We start from the raw sequence: 12,159 nt of genomic DNA on the forward strand, positions 1-12,159 counted from the left end.
TGCTGAGTGGAAGTGGGTGGGCGCGCTCTCTGGGAAGCCGGGCTGGCCAAGGCGCCTGGTCACAGCCTCTCAGCGGCGCGATTTGCCCCCGAGCCTCGGAGAGCGCCCCGCGGCCAACGGCTCGGTTCCCGTCTCTCCCCCCGGGGGCTGGGGCGCAGCTCGCCAAGGCGGCAGCCTCTGATGTCATGCGGGGAGTGTGAGGCGGCGGCGGCGGCGGCGGGCGGCGCGGGGAGCGGGCGGCGGGAGCCAGAGCGAGCCCAGGCGAGGGACGCGTGAGGAGCGCTGCGGAGAGCGGCTGCGGCTGGGCGTCCCCCGGCCCCCGAGCCAGCGGGCAGGCGCAGGAGGGCGGCGGGCACCTGGCGCTCGGGGAGGGGATGAGCTCGCCCAGGCGGCCGCGGGAGCGCTCCAGCCTGAGCGCCGGGAAGGAGCAGTAGGGCGCGTCTCCCCGCCCGGGGAGCGCAGAGCCGGACCGCGGCGCTGCCAGCTCGCCCCAGCCCCGGGGCCGCTCGGATCCGGGCGCGTCTGTCCCGCTGCCGCCCAGCGGGCACTGCCAGGGGCAGGGTTGCGGCGAGCTGCCCCTTCCAGCCGGGGCTCCGTGATCAAGGCGGAGACCGAGCCAGGAGCTACCGACACGCGGGGCGCACCTGCTCGTGGGGGCCGGTCCCCAGGGCCAGCGCGAGCAGGGGATCCTGGCAGGGCAGCCGGGCACCGCGGGTGAGTCTCTGGGCAGCAGGGAGTTGGCAGGCCGGGGATGGGGCTAGCTGGCGGGATTGCTTGGCTGGAGGGGGATACGTGAGTGTGTGTGTTTGTGTGCCGCACGCGGGAGAGGACTGGGAGATTTGGAGAGACGGAGGTTGCAAGCTCCTTGTAGTCCTCAGCAGCGGGAGCACGTCTCAATTTGCTCGCTGCTGTGCTGGGTTTGTGGAAGGGGTGGTGGTGGTGGTGGTGTAAACACACAGCCCAGGAGCAGAATTGGCTGCTTAGTCTCTGGTTCCTGTGACAGCACAACCAAAGGCAGCAGGCAAAGCAAGTCTTGCTAGGTCCATGGAGAGGGGTGGCTCTCCTTAAAGCCACACTGGTTTCCTTTCTTTCCTAGTCCTGCCATCCTCCTCCTTAACCATCTCCTGGCTGGATACAGCTGGGATTCTGGTAACGCTGCAGAGCATCAAAGGCCTGGCTTAATTATTTTAGCTTTCACCTGCATGGGCAACAATGACCTAGGATAGGTAGAGGCCTGTAGGAGGGGAATGGGACAGAGTTGTCACATGGGCATGTCCCATCAGACTAGCTGAGACCCCAAACAAATCCACAGCTTCAGGCTCCTGGCATGGGCTAAGGAATATAGTTGTTTGCTCTGTGACAGCTTGGCATTCACAGCATCCTGATCCAACAGCGCTGCATGGCCACCGGACAGCCTGTTGCAAGAGGCCCTGACTACAATGGTGTGGGATGCTCGCATCCAACCTTGCAACCACTCCGTTGGAGCCTGGCATTTGAGGTTTGATGCATTTGCTAACCTCAGTCCCTGCTCACGAAAGCTCAGTGAAGCTGGTGAGATCTCTTGCAGCTGGGAAACAGGCCAACTGCCCTCCTCTCCCACACAGCTGGCCCCCATCCCCCTGCAAAAGCCACTCTTTCCCCTGCCCCACAAACCCATTTTTGGTTTGGGTCCAGTTTCAAGGTGACCTGGGCCAGCTGACAGAGCTGGGTTGCCATTTGGACCGGTACTGCCACAGGAACAGGTGAAACAGAGTGGTTTGGCTACAGTTTGGCTTTGAACCTCAATGGCTTTGAATTCTCAAAGGAACACACAGACTGAAAGCAAAGGCAACATCTGTGTTACAATGGTAGCCCCTACTGAGATCAGTGACCTGCTGGTGCCAGGCACTACACATACAGGGGAAGAGAGAGGCCCTGCCCCAGGGAGCTCACAGTGTGGGACTATTATACAGCTGTGGATCTGAGGGGACTGTGTGATATACTCAGGGTTATAAAGGCTGTCTGTGGTGGAGGTAGGAACTAAATCCAGAACTCCTGGCACCTTAAGCACCAGGTGATCCTTCCTCCTATGGAAACCCATCCAAAAGAAGTCATCCACATGTTTCTTGTTTTGACCAGCACAGCATCTCCTGTCTTTGCCCCATGAGACCAAATTGCAAAGGAAGCTTCCCAGTTACACTGTTGGGAAACTGTGTTCTTTCCTCCTTTTGCTCAAGAGTCCCGGAGTCTATATGCGAGTAGCGTACCAATGCAATGACACAATGGCTCTTCCTCTCTTATCAGCTGTGCTATGGGTGATAGATTACCCTCAGATGTCTGCTCAGGATAAATCCACTAGGACAAAGGTCTTGAAAGGTGCAAAATGACAAATAATTTTCAAGTATCGGAGACTGAGTTGAAAACAGTTAACTGTCTTCATAGGTGGTGTGCATGAAAGATTCATGCTAGATTACAGAAAATGCATGATTCAGAAAATTCCAAAATTCACCAGTAGACTTGTGTTGGACAAAAGGCCTGGTGGGAGTTGCCTATTTTGCATAGGTCATTTGCTTTGTTATGGAGGGAAGTAGGCACTGAAGATGCGTTATTCCATCCCCACTGACCTTGTCCCTGCTACTGAGTTGCATGTGTTGTCCCTGCTACCGAGTTGCACGTTAAAGAGCTAAAGGCTTCATTGGTGTAATTCCTAGGCTGAGGGCTTTGGAATTTGATGGCTTACCTTTCAACAGGGATCTATGTGCAGGAACTCTGTTCTGGGTAGGGATTTAGGAGCAGAACCCTACACCCATGGCCTCTCTCTAAATGGCTTGGCATTTCCAGGTGCATAGCTTCCTAGACACTCCCTTTTGCTGGATCGTCTGGGTTGCTAAGGTATGGAACAGGATCCTGAGAGAGTCTGGGCAATGCTCTCATTAGAGAAGCTGCATTTTGCAAGACACACTGGTCAGATAGTTACATGCAGGAACAGGGTGTTCTGGAGACATCTTCCAGAGACTCTTTGGCAAGTGGGCCTTAGTTTGCGTTCAGTAGCTCTCTTTCCCTGCATTTCTCATGTAATGAGCTCCCTAGGTAGAAGCTGCATAAGTTTAGGCTCACACCCCAACTACTGAGAGACCTCTCCATTCCAGTAGCTGCAGATGAGGAACTCCGGGCCCATAAAGGGCCCTCCAGCTCAGCTAAAAATGTAGGATTGGAGCACGCACAACATCTGTCTCCTCTCCTCCGTGTCTCAGCTGCAGCACATTCATTGAACTCCAGGGTCTGATGCTGATCAGATATTGGAAGCATCCCCCAGTGAGCTACTCTCCAACTGTGGGATCCAAAGGTGGTTATCCAGTTACAGCAAAATTAGGTCTCTCTGCAGCCTGTGCCCATCATGAGTTTGTCTGGGGGCAACTTAATGAAAAGGAGAAAACTTTGTTTATTGCTCATCCAGATGTGCCCTACGTCGCTCTGTATTTCCATTCACAGGCCTTCCCTGGCAGCGAAGGGAATAGATGATTTAAAGAGACAGTATCTGATTCTATTCCTGCTGGCTTCTAGGAGCTGAGTGCAAACAAGTTGGGTCTGGTGTCACAATAGATAGAAACTGGGGCAGTGGGTGGCGGGGGGGAGTGGGGGTGGGGGAGGTTAGTTATAATCTCTGCTTTAGGATCTGGGAGGTAGAAGGGCCCTAAAGGTAACAGGCTGGCGCTTTTCTACTGCAATAAGTTTCTTTCCTGGCTGGTACCTGCCCAACAGGCCTTTGTGGGGGTCCCTCCCATGGGAAACCTGAATGGGTATATTTATTTAAAAATACATACATGAGGCTCCTATTCTAAGTGGGCCCGATGAGTTTGCACCGAAAAGGCAGGGTTCCTGTTGGGCTAGTAGATCAGAGCATGGAGATCCTGCACAAAGGATCCCCTACAAGCTGTGGAGAGGCTTCCTCAGTGGTGATGTGTACAGCGGTGTGTAGGGGATAGATGGCTGTACTGGCGGCATGGCTAATGGAAGTGCACAGAGAATAGATCCACGAGGACTATACCCCACGTTGGGTGGAAGCAGTGAGCTGCCTCCATTTGTGTCTTCCCCCTCCCCCCCCGCCCCCTGTCCTGCTGTGTGGTCCAGCTATAGGAGTTAAACAGCCCTGAAAACACATGTTGTGAGCGAGGATTGTTTCCTTCATCCACACTATCTCCGGGCATGTTTCTCTCAGAGCACAGGCCCAGGGTCAGAGGAATGACCAGATTCATCTCACAGACCCTCAGAACTTGATGAGGTTCTCCCATCACCAAGTCACTAAAACAGCGCCGTCACTTTTTGGAATGTGTGAACACATGTCTCTCTGTGGAAATGTGGCAGAGAATTTCTATAGGTTTATGGTCTGTTCCAGTGCCTGTTGATGACAATGGAAAGACTCCCTGGACTCCAATGGGCATTGAGCCAAACACTTTGCTTGGAGTGGCCTCCAGAAAGTTTGGGTTATCATCTAAAACTTGTGTAAACTTTTCTGAAGCTCCTCCTACCAAAAGCTTCTCACAGGCCCCATTCCCCCCTCTTTGCTTTTGGCCCCAGATACTCTCTTACATAAGAACATAAAAACGGCCATACTGGGTCAGACCAAAGATCCATCTAGCCCAGCATCCTGTCTTCTGACAGTGGCTAATGCCAGGTGTTTCAGAAGGAATGAACAGAACAGGTGATCACCAAGTGATCCATCCCCTGTCGCCCATTCCCAGCTTCTGGCAAACAGAGGCTAGGGACACCATCCCTGCCCATCCTGGCTAATAGCCATTGATGAACCTATCCTCCATGCACGTATCTAGTTCTTTTTTGAACCCTGTTATAGTCTTGGCCTTCACAACAAAGCATTCCACAGGTTGACTGTGCGTTGTGTGAAGAAATACTTCCTTTTGTTTGTTTTAAACCTGCTGCCTATTAATTTCATTGGGTGACCCCTAGTTCTTGTGTTGTTAGAAGTAAATAACACTTCCTTATTTACTTACTCCACACTGGTCATGATTTTATAGACCTCAGTCATATCCCCCCTTAGTTGTCTCTTTTCCAAGCTGAAAAGCCCCAGTCTTATTAATCTCTCCTTATATGGAAGCCGATCCATACCCCTAATAATTTTTGTTGCCCTTCTCTGAACCTTTTCCAATTCCAATATACATTTTTTGAGATCGGGAGACCCACATCTGCATGCAGTATTCAAGATGTGGGCATACCATGGATTTACATAGAGGCAATATGATATTTTCTGTCTACTTATCTATCCCTTTCCTAATGATTCCCAACATTCTTGAGTGGTAACAGCTAATTTAGACCCCATTATTTTGCAGTTCAGAACAAGCTTTCTATACAGATGGAGTAAAACTGAAATTGAATTGATATGACATTCTCTTAATCTGATCTAATAAAATATTAAATAGAGCTCTCTGTTTTAATAGGACAATCCCATGAACATGGTATCTGTGCACATCCCAAAATTATAACATACACGTAAAGGTCTATTTCTCTCTCCAGGCTCTGTGGACTGGCTTTTGTCTGTTCACAGGCCAGTTGCTGAAGAAGCTACGCTTCTGGCACAAGTGACCTTTGCGCTTGAGGCTGAGAGTGCTGTGGTTCCGGTGGAAGGCAACTGCCCTGGGAAGACTTGACCCCCTAGTCTGTGGGACCCCTCAGGTGGTCTGAGCTATTCCCATTAGCATTTAGCGATCCATTGCTGTTGATGGAAAGAGGCTGATTTGTGTGGCCTCAGTATCTGGCCCGATATGCTTAAGAAAGAAGGCACAGCAGTCTCCTTCCACTCCCCAGGGGCATGCCTTCAGGAGAACTATGGATGTGCTTTTGTTGTTAAAAGGGGCAGCTGGGAGTGAGGATTAGGGTAGACTGGTAGGTAACAATCTTCAGCACCAAACAGGGCTGTTTGGAACAGCACGCTGAGGAAGGAGGGTGAAATTCCCATGCATAGGAGCCTGGAGCAGATCATCCCTCCCCTACTCTAAATATTAACTGCTAGCAATTTGCTGCTGGTTTTACCCATGTCATAGTGGAGCAGTGGCCTCATGATGGACAGTTTTGTACCCATAGCCAAGAGAAAGTGCCTCATTGGGTCAAAGAATCAAGCTCTTAGACAAAAGCCTAGTGACTTGGTATTGACAGCATTGACAGGTACCCTAGGTGCAGATGCTGCAAGAAGAGGGGTGAGATTTGGGAAGGAGAAAGGGAAAGAGGCTGCTCTTTCAAGGGGTGTCCAATGAGGATATCTGGGAATAAAAGAGCAACCAGCAAGAACTGCCAGCCATCCCAACACCTCCAGGATTGTCCCAGTTCAGCTGGGATGATTTCACATTCTTTCAGGAGGTCAGAGGGTCCCAGAATAACTTGTTGCGATGTGTAATGTTGTGTCACAACATGCTGGTGCTGCCTCTCCTGCCCTGGGGATGTTACACTCTGACTTGCCAGCATCGGATTGTGAGGTTGGAATGTAAATGTCGCGCTGTTGTGACTTGCACTGGACAAAGAAAGGACGGGGGCTATACTAATGTTGTCCACTGCCGGGTTTTGAAATTGCTTGTGATGTGAATTTATTTTGATTTGATTTATATTCCAAATAAAAAAGCACCTGCCAATGGGCTTTGGATCGGGCCATAAGGGCTTTTGACAAAAATTACAACTACAGGCCTTAAAATATCTGCAAATCCAATAGCTTATCCTCATCCCTTGCGGACAAAGTTAATCAACCATGGGCTTAATAAATCACAAAATAAGCTATTTGCACCACTGAGTAAGAACTGAGGGCCAGATCTTCAGCTGGTGCAAATCAGTGTGGCTCTGCTGAGGTCAGCATTCCTACGCTGATTTATGATGCGGGCACTGGACAGTGTTTGCAGTTCAGGATTGCTGGGAAGTGTCAGTGTTTGTGACTCTGGGGGTTCGGAGGGGAAGCAGATGTCAGAGACTATAAACCACTCCCAGCCTGCTTTGAAATTGGCATGACAATCAGAAATGCCACCTGCATTCTCTATGCACTAAACATTTGCTTAAATATTAGTAAAAGCATTCCTCTGGCTGTTAAAGCTGTATTGACATTGGACTCTCAGGTGGCCAGAAGGAAAGAAACGTGACATCCAAGTGCTCAGAAATGCTAGTCAGAGCTGTGCTGAGCTTGCCCTTTGATTTTGCATTCCCTATACTAAGGCACATTTAAAACCTGTGAATTTCAAAGCCCTCCTTATTTTTAATAACATTGCAATGCGTGGCTCAGGAAGCAAAAAGGGTCTCAGCGAGGCGCTTGATTCTGCTCCAGATTGGACCTATGGAGTGGAATGATTTAACAAGCACCCTTTATCAGACCGGAATGTGACTGGCTGTGAGAGATACCAAGGGGACAAGCTGAGTGAATTCATTAGCCTGGCTGTGGCACAGAGGCAGAGTGAACTGCCCAGTTCCCCAGTTCCCCAGTTCCCCAGAGTGAACTGGGGAACTGAACAGATTAGTTGATCCAGGCCACCGCATTTGTCATAGAATCCCCAATCTTATACCTCCCCCACTACCTCAGGAACGCACGACTGAGCTTCATCGTTTGTGGTAGAACTGCAGCATGGTTAGCCTTGATCCAGGACTACCTGGCTCTTGATAGAGACCAGCACGGTAACAATCAACGAAGTATTGGTCTTTCTGCCATCCTCTTGCCTTATACACACACTGCCATAATTTTCCATCAGTGCTGGCCTCATGTAGCTCTAGAGGTAGAGTGAGAATCATTACTCTGTTGTTGTTTTTTTTTCCTCTCTTTCTCTCTCTCCCAATCCCCCCCTCCCCGAAAAGAGCTACTGACCCTTTGGTGCAATCAGGGCTAAGGGGACAGAGGAGGGAGCTGAGTTTCCATTTAGCTGAAGAACAGCAAGGCAAAGTGTTACTCACTAGAGATGGACCTGAAGCAGGCTCCCTGATCCAAGGACCTCAGAGCATTGGGGGTGTTCAGAACCCAATCCCTGATCCAGACCTGACTTCACAAGATGGCCTCGGATGGTTGGAATCCAGGTCCCAGTTCTGAGGCCCAAGTCCTTCTCCAGTAATAACAGGAAGTGAGTTTCAGAGTAACAGCCGTGTTAGTCTGTATTCGCAAAAAGAAAAGGAGTACTTGTGGCACCTTAGAGACTAACCAATTTATTAGAGCATAAGCTTTCGTGAGCTACAGCTCACTTCATCAGATGCATATCGTGGAAACTGCAGCAGACTTTATATATACAGAGAGAATATGAACCAATACCTCCTCCCACCCCACTGTCCTGCTGGTAATAGCTTATCTAAAGTGATCATCAGGTGGGCCATTTCCAGCACAAATCCAGGTTTTCTCACCCTCCACCCCCCCACACAAATTCACTCTCCTGCTGGTGATAGCCCATCCAAAGTGACAACTCTTTACACAATGTGCATGACAATCAAGTTGGGCTATTTCCTGCACAAATCCAGGTTTTCTCACATCCCCCCCACCCCGATACACACACAAACTCACTCTCCTGCTGGTAATAGCTCATCCAAACTGACCACTCTTCAAGTTTAAATCCAAGTTAAACCAGAACATCGGGGGGGGGTAGGAAAAAACAAGAGGAAACAGGCTACCCTGCATAGGAAGTGTGTTGTTTGCAGTGCAGGGAGAACGAGAGGGGAAAGGCGACAGTGGGGCAGAGCCATGTTCTGATGACGAAGGAGATCATGGGGCTCAGAGAGGCAAAGAGGAGGCTGGAATGGAGAGACGCATTGGGGCTGATGAAGGAAAGGCAAGGGTTTGTTATGCCAGATCACTCCCCTGCTCCACCACGTCTGATAGTCTGCTGCCGAGCAGTGGCCAGTGCTAGCTGGTGCTTTGGGGAAATGGAGGAGATTTACTGAACAGCAGGAAGGGAAGCAAGTGGACCAAGCTGGCATATTAGCATCAGTAGCAAAGGACACCTTCAGGAAGTCACTGCCAGCCTCCTCAGTTGCGGCTGACCATATGTAACCCATATGTTTGTGAGAGGGGGTGGAGTGGCGGAGATGCCTCCAATCTGTAAGCCTATTCTTGGAGATGGGCAGGCATCTGCTGTTCAGATCCCCACTTCTGCCAAGCTGGAACCAGGCCGAGCTGGGACAGACAGCAAACGGGGATCAGCCTGGGTCGGGTCATGGAAAGGAGATCCCCCTGCAGGTGGTCTGAATCTATTTGCCCTGTTTCCAAACACTTTGGTTTGGGCCCCATTAAAGATCCAGGCTCTACTTGTGAAATTCGCAGCCAGATCTGGGTTTGAATTTTAAACTGCCTCCAAATTCATGGATCTGTGGATTCATGGATAAGAACAGCCATACTAGGTCAGACCATTGGTCCATCTAGCCCAGTAGCCTGTCTTCCAACAGTGGCCAATGCCAGGTGTCCCAGAGGGAATGAACAGAACAGGTAGTCATCAAATGATCCATCCCCTGTCACCCATTCCCAGCTTCTAGCAAACAGAGGCTAGGGATGCTTCGGAGCATGGTTTTGTATCACTGCCCATCCGCTAATAGCTATTGATGGTTCTAGCCTCCATTACCTTATCTAGTTCTTTTTCAAACCCTGTTATAATCTTGGCCTTCACAACATCCTCTGGCAAAGAGTTCCACAAGTTGACCGTGCGTTGTGTGAAGAAATGCTTCCTTTTGTTTGGATCTAGGTGTGGTTCATCCCCCCTTTTAGTTTTAAGGGGTTATCTCTTAGCAGTTAATGGAAATGGGATTGTCTGAGTGACTGCCTGAACTGTGCTCCTGTAATTAATGAGCTCAGTACAATGTATGGGCGGGAGTTGGGCTGAGGAGAAAGGGAACTTGCCAGCTGAGATGTAAAGCCCTCAGATGACCATTTCTCATGAAAACATCATCCCCTGGTGCTTATCACAAGCACAAGGGTGTTGGTCCCAGTCTCCTGGTGAAATTCCAACTTGAGTAATTGCATTCTGCCTCCAGAAAACGCCTCCTGGTTTTTCCTTTGCATTCCTTCGCATCGTCTCCTGGGGTTTAGTTGTGATTACACACTGGAGGTTTGCTCCTGCTCCTAGTAAAGTCAATGGCAATGCTCCCATTGACTTCAACTGGAAATGGATCGTGCATGTAAACAGCTACTGTGCCCAGCTGCTAAGGGGGATACTGTCTTGCAGAGGCACCTGCGGTTCAGGCCTTGGAGGGATGAGCCTTTATAAACTGCTTGGGGATCCTTTCTGGTGAGAGGCTGTATGAGATCTCATCCTCCAGCAATGGGATAACTATAAATACCATATTTGTGGGGGAGGGGAAGGATTCCTCTTATTGATAAAAAATTACTTGTTTGTTGATTTCATGGCTGGGGCACCATGCTGAGTGCCTCTGTTGCCATCTCTTTAGCTTTATGAGCTGCCCTGACTCAGAGAGTCCTTGCCACACTGGGAGAAACTTCTAAACGGATATAATATTTTACAGCCCTCCCATTAAACTGTCCTGTCTGTTTCCTTCCCCATCATTGCCAATTACCAAGGTGCTTGCTTGTGTCTGTACAAACAAATGCTGGCTCTTTTAGAACAAGCTGCTGCCTCTGCAACGGCTCCTTCAGGGATGCTGTGGCAAGTCCGTGTTTATGGTGTCCCCTTTCGGTAGTGCTGAAGTGATTCGGAGGTTGCCAGCGTTGTGTTACGCTTGCAGGTGGGTTGGAGCTAAACTCCTGCGGGCAGTTGCTTTGGGTTTGAGGCTTGGGCCCATTGCTGCAGGAATGCCTTCCAGTTGTGCCGTGTCATGTCATTTGTGTTACCATACTGCAGGGCGGTCCAGCTAAATGCACAAGACAGACAGAGGGCAGTGGGAGGGGAAACAGAGGCATGGAGTGAAAGCGACTTACCCAAGTTCGCTCAGGAAGTCAGTGGCAGGTGTAGGAATGGAACGCAGGTCTCCTAAATCCCAGTCCAGCGCTGTACCCACTAGGTCCTGCTGCCATTTCAAACACTGAGGGCATAAAGAACTCAGCAGCCTCAGTTGCTCTAGCTCACCCTCTCCAGTGACCTGCAGTGTCCCAGGCATGATGCTGTCAGAGGCGAGTGGTGAGGCCCGGGGATTGGTACATGCGTTCTGCCGCCACGGTGAGTGGGGGACATCCACAGAAAGGTAAAAGTTTGAGAGATGCATTTCCCCTGCCCGTCCCCATCCAACTGGCTGCCCCTGATGCTCTTCAGTCACATTAGCTCTTCAAGCAAGCCCTTGGCGACAGGCCTGCAAATGGAGATGTCTTGGGGTCCCCAAGGCCTCTGACAGGACCAAGTAAGATGGCTCCTCTCTCAGGGTACGCCTAGCAGCTCTCTTTCCCTCTGGTACTACAGGCCCTTCCATGATGGGGCCCTGGTGTCCATTTGGGGCCACATGCTGATACTTATTCCCCAGCTTTTCGAGGAAAGGGCCAGCTGGAGGGAGAGGGGCGTGGGTCCCCTCACTGCTTCAACAGCGCACCCACCACGAATGCTGTTTCAATGTTAGAGAGAAGGACAGTCCAGTGCCTCCCTTCTGAAGCCAGTCACGGTGGCATTGTCAGACTGGCTCAGCCCTGAGCTCCACCTAGCTCCGGGGCCTGTCTGTGATGGGGGGCCAGCACCCTACTGCTGCAGAGGAAGGTATGAGAACCCCACACCAGCAGCTGCGGGATAATCTGCCACCCCGCAGTGGTCTCATTCTGCGCTCTAATAGAGATCAAGGCCTGAATTACAACATTTAATATCGCTTCCAAAATGTATGTCATTAATTGTAACAGCTGGGTATGCTAACGGGTTTTAAGACTTCCCCAGTCCCCCAGCACAAGGTATTCCCAGCCACCCCTGGGAAGGGGGAGAACAGTGCTCTGGCCTGTTACCCAATGGCTCCCACTACTTCCGTTCCTGCACTTCTGAGGGTGGCCACTTCCTTTCCCCATCCCCTGCTTAGGCCGGGGGAGAGCAGGAGACCCTGTCCTATTCTAGACAGGGTCTTATGCTGTGCCAGTCACCATAGTATCTGAGTGTCTCTGGGCTCATGAGCTGGTTCAGATCTCTGTTTTCCTGAGAGCGGAGGGAAAGCCCCAAGGAGCATTTGGCTGCCTTCGGATTAAAACAGGTTCTTTGGCTACAATCCGAGGTTTGGATCAGGAGACCTGGGGACTTACTAGCA

General features: G+C 50.8%; 1 protein-coding gene across 3 annotated transcripts in view; it reads left to right on the forward strand.

Annotated features, from left to right (window-relative positions):
* Positions 1-241: 241 nt before the first annotated feature.
* The window catches only part of LINGO1 (leucine rich repeat and Ig domain containing 1), a 462,557-nt gene continuing 450,639 nt past the window's right edge, over positions 242-12,159 (forward strand). For 2 of the 3 annotated variants that reach the window (XM_073303476.2, XM_073303473.2), the window contains exon 1: positions 245-714. The gene's annotated coding sequence lies outside the window, so the exon portion shown is untranslated. Of the gene's footprint in view, positions 715-12,159 lie in introns of all 3 variants that reach the window. The other variant, XR_012153954.2, reaches the window with a different exon arrangement.

The sequence above is a fragment of the Lepidochelys kempii genome, chromosome 10 (assembly GCF_965140285.1).
Source record: "Lepidochelys kempii isolate rLepKem1 chromosome 10, rLepKem1.hap1, whole genome shotgun sequence".
In the NCBI taxonomy this organism is placed as follows: domain Eukaryota; kingdom Metazoa; phylum Chordata; order Testudines; family Cheloniidae; genus Lepidochelys; species Lepidochelys kempii.